Source organism: Populus nigra, chromosome 2, assembly GCF_951802175.1.
Source record: "Populus nigra chromosome 2, ddPopNigr1.1, whole genome shotgun sequence".
NCBI lineage: Eukaryota > Viridiplantae > Streptophyta > Magnoliopsida > Malpighiales > Salicaceae > Populus > Populus nigra.
In genome coordinates, this window is record NC_084853.1 from 4,033,303 (window position 1) to 4,038,302 (window position 5,000).

A 5,000-nucleotide genomic window follows, 5' to 3' on the forward strand; every position below is an offset into this window, starting at 1 on the left:
GACTGTGAGTCTGCACGATTTATGGTCCAGGGCTTGACGGAAAAGACTGTTGGTCCAGAAAAGGGGGCAGCGGCAGCCATGCCAACAGGGGGGAATCGGCAGCGCAGATTTTTCGACGAACATGGGCTGGACGCTGGACTGGCCGGGCCATGCAGGAAAATTCATCGAGGGGACACGCTGAAGAAACAGCGCTGGTTTAGACACGGTGGGCGCAGTGTTGGAATCGGCAGCGCCGATGAAACCGGCAAAGTCGGCAGAATTGGCAGCGGGTGCTGGCGATGGGTCTGGACGGGCTGGATAGTCCAAGGCTCGACGAGAAAGACCGCAGGTTGAGACACTGGGGCAGTGGCAGCCCGCGGGACAGTGTCGGCAGATTCGGCAGCGCAGATTTGTGCGGCTGCAGGTTCGTCGGGGAAAATCGGCAGCGCAGATTTTGCGACGAACATGGGCTGGGCGATGGACTGTCCAGGCCAGGCAGGAAAATTTGTCGAGGGGACACGCTAACGAAACAGCGCTGGTTCAGGCACGGCGGGCAGTGTTGGAATCGGCAGCGCCGACGAAATCGGCAAAGTCGGCAGAATCGGCAGCGCAGATTTTTCGACGAACATGGGCTGGACGCTGGACTGGCCGGGCCATGCAGGAAAATTCATCGAGGGGACACGCTGACGAAACAGCGCTGGTTCAGGCACGGCGGGCAGTGGTGGAATCGGCAGCGCCGACGAAATCGGCAAAGTCGACAGAATCGGCAGCGGGTGCTGGCGATGGGTCTGGACGGGCTGGATAGTCCAAGGCTCGACGAGAAAGACTGCTGGTTTAGACACTGGGGCAGTGGCAGCCCGCGGGACAGTGTCGGCAGATTCGGCAGCGCAGATTTGTGCGGCTGCAGGTTCGTCGGGGAAAATCGGCAGCGCAGATTTTGCGACGAACATTGGCTGGGCGATGGACTGTCCAGGCCAGGCAGGAAAATTTGTCGAGGGGACACGCTGACGAAACAGCGCTGGTTCAGGCACGGCGGGCAGTGTTGGAATCGGCAGCGCCGACGAAATCGGCAAAGTCGGCAGAATCGGCAGCGCAGATTTTTCGACGAACACGGGCTGGACGGTGGACTGTCCAGGCCAGGCAGGAAAATTCGTCGAGGGGACACGCTGACGAAACAGCGCTGGTTCAGACACGGTGGGCGCAGTGTTGGAATCGGCAGCGCCGAGAAAATCGGCAAAGTCGGCAGAATCGGCAGCAGGTGCTGGCGATGAGTCAGGACGGACTGGATAGTCCAAGGCTCGATGAGAAAGACCGCTGGTTTAGACACTGGGGCAGTGGCAGCCCGCGGGGCAGTGTCGGCAGATTCGGCAGCAGTGTCTGCCGATTCGGCAGCGTTGGCTTGTTGGCGCGGGGGGCCGATGCGAGTGGGGACTTGGGCAGCGGGCAGTGAAAGCAAGAGTTTCCCCGATGCTGCCGGGAAAAACGCTCCCCGGGATGGCCGGGTGAGATGACCCGGCGGCCCGCGACGGGTCATTCAATTCCATGCCCCGTCAACATAACTCCCGATGTACTGTTTGCTTTTTCGGAAGAAGAGATCCATCCCCCCATCCTCGGCCAGCCAAAAACGCTCCAATTAATGGCCGGGTGAGATGACCCGGCGGCCCGCGACGCGTCATTCAAATCACTGCCCTATCGGCTACAACTGCTGATGGGTGGGATTAGAGGCCTGCCATGGTGGTGAGGGGCGGCGAGGACCGTGAAAGCTAGAGTTTTTCAGAGGCTGCCGGGAAAAAGGCCCCTCGGGTGGCGGGGTGCGAGGACCAGGCGCGTCATTCAATTCTCTTCCCTATCAACTTGGCTCCCGTTGGCGGGATTGGAGGCCTACTGTTTGTTACAGGGCTAAAATCGTCAGGGGAAGAGCTGACGAAACAATGCTGGTTTGGATGCAGGGGGTAGTGTTGGAATCGGCAGCGCGGACAAAATCGGCAAAGTCGACAAAAAAGACTGTTGGTCTGGACATCGGGGCAGCGGCAGCCATGCCGACAGGGGGGGAAATCGGCAGCGCAGATTTGTGCAGCTGCAGGTTCGTCGGGGAAATCGGCAGCGCAGATTTTTCGATGAACATGGGCTGGAAGATGGACTGTCCAGGCCAGGCAGGGAAATACGTCAAGGGGACACGCTGACGAAACAGCGCTGGTTTAGACACGGTGGGTGCAGTGTTGGAATCGGCAGCGCCGACGAAATCGGCAAAGTCGGCAGAATCGGCAGCGGGTGCTGGCGATGAGTCTGGACGATTTATAGTCCAGGGCTTGATGGAAAAGACTGTTGGTCCAGACAATGGGGCAGTGGCAGCGCGGATTTGTGCAGCTGCAGGTTCGTCGGGGAAAATCGGCAGCGCAGATTTTTCGACGAACAGGGGCTGGACCGGCCGGGCCAGGCAGGAAAATTCGTCAGGGGGGCACGCTGACGAAAAGAGGGGCTGCGGAGTGGAAAATCGGCAGCGCAGATTTTTCGACGAACAGGGGCTGGACCGGCCGGGCCAGGCAGGAAAATTCGTCAGGGGGGCACGCTGACGAAAAGAGGGGCTGCCGCGTGGAAAATCGGCAGCGCAGATTTTTCGACGAACAGGGGCTGGACCGGCCGGGCCAGGCAGGAAAATTCGTCAGGGGGGCACGCTGACGAAAAGAGGGGCTGCCGCGTGGAAAATCGGCAGCGCAGATTTTTCGACGAACAGGGGCTGGACCGGCCGGGCCAGGCAGGAAAATTCGTCAGGGGGGCACGCTGACGAAAAGAGGGGCTGCCGCGTGGAAAATCGGCAGCGCAGATTTTTCGACGAACATTCGTCAGGGGGCCACGCTGACGAAAAGAGGGGCTGCCGCGTGGAAAATCGGCAGCGCAGATTTTTCGACGAACATTCGTCAGGGGGGCACGCTGAGGAAAACAGGGGCTGCCGCGTGGAAAATCGGCAGCGCAGATTTTTCGACGAACATTCGTCAGGGGGGCACGCTGAGGAAAACAGGGGCTGCCGCGTGGAAAATCGGCAGCGCAGATTTTTCGACGAACAGGGGCTGGATGCTGGACTGGCCGGGCCAGGCAGGAAAATTCGTCAGGGGGGCACGCTGACGAAAAGAGGGGCTGCCGCGTGGAAAATCGGCAGCGCAGATTTTTCGACGAACAGGGGCTGGACGCTGGACTGGGCCAGGCAGGAAAATTCGTCAGGGGGGCACGCTGACGAAAACAGGGGCTGCCGCGTGGAATGGCAGCCTACACGCAGATGCGAATTCGGCAGCGCACGATGGCTTGAGCAGGTCATGGGTTCGACTTGGCGCGATCTGAAACCTGGACGAGGGACTGTCGACGCTGGACGAGCCAGCGCGGTGGCCTGTCGTGCCCCGTTCAGGGGGGGCCTGCCGCGGAGACAGCCCTCGCGGGCTCGACAGCGCAGGCCAGCGTCCCCGACGTCGCTGGCCGCGGCAGGCGAGCTGCCGGGGTTCCCGCATTCCTACAAGAAAACGTCGTGCTTTCCACATGAAACCAATCCAGTAAAATCAGCCATATTTTTATGAGGCTGCCCACTGAATTTGGGGTCATTCCGGGCCGGTTCCTAGTTTTGCGGATTTACTCGATTTCTAATGGTAGGAAAATTAAAACAAATACTTCCCGACCTCGAAAAATTCTGGGAAAATTAATGAAGGTGGATTGGATTTTTGCCAACCTCTGTGCAAAATTTCAGCTCAAAATACCAAGAAATGAATTTTTTAGAGGGGGGGTGACAGCTGGGACCTAGTAGTGTCTCCCCCTGCCAGAGCTGCAATGACACTTATTGCTCTTTAGGGAGCCACCAGGCCGGCGCCCCTCAAAGACCACACGCGCGCGCGCGCCCGCCCGCGCTGGGCGCTGGGGCGCTGGGGCCTTCGGGCCTGGGGCCCTTGGGGGCCCTTGCTGGCTTGCTCTCTCGCCCGCGGGGGGGCTGCCTTCGGGCCCTGGCCCCCCGCGTTCTGGCCTGCCCCCCGCGTGGGAGAGGCTAGGCGCTGCAGGGGCCAGCCCGACGTCGCTGGCCGCGGCAGGCGACAGCCCCTGCTGGCTTGCTCTCTCGCCCGCGGGGGGGCTGCCTTCGGGCCCTGGCCCCCCGCGTTCTGGCCTGCCCCCCGCGTGGGAGAGGCTAGGCGCTGCAGGGGCCAGCCCGACGTCGCTGGCCGCGGCAGGCGAGCCGCCGGGGTTCCCGCATTCCTACAACAAAACGTCGTGCTTTCCACATGAAATCAATCCAGTAAAATCAGCCATATTTTTATGAGGCTGCCCACTGAATTTGGGGTCATTCCGAGCCGGTTCCTATTTTTTCCGATTTCCTCGATTTTTAATGGTAGGAAAATAAAAAAAAATACTTCCCGACCTATAAAAATTCTGGAAAAATTAATAAAGTTGGATTGGATTTTTGCCAACCTCTGTGCAAAATTTCAGCTCAAAATACCAAGAAATGAATTTTTTAGAGGGGGGGTGACAGCTGGGACCTAGTAGTGTCTCCCCCTGCCAGAGCTTCAATGACACTTATTGCTCTTTAGGGGGGTGCCCCCTGACTGGCCATGGGGCGCGCTGGCCTGGCGCCCATAGGCCTGCCGCGGGGGATATGTGGGCTGTTGCTAAACTCGGACTAAGGTGGGGGGCCTCATGGCCCGAAGTATTGCCGGCATCGATGACCCGTTTTCCGGCCGGCGACGACCCGATTCCGGCCACCGTCTTCGGGACCCGCTCCAAGCCGTCGGGCGCGTTGGGGCTGCTTATCCGCGGCGTGGGCGTGGCATTCATTTGCCGTGCTTGTGCCAAGGTGCTGGCAGCTGCTGCGCGGCTGTCTGCTTGCCGCGACGTCACGGCGGCGGTGGCCGCTGCCCCTGCTCGCAAGTCGGAGGCCTGGCCGACGTGGCTGGTGCGGACCGCCGAACTTGGGGATTGCGAGGAGAGCTCTACGCTGGCGTGGGCGTGGCATTAAATTGCCGTGCGCGCGCCCATGCGTTGGCTCTCCT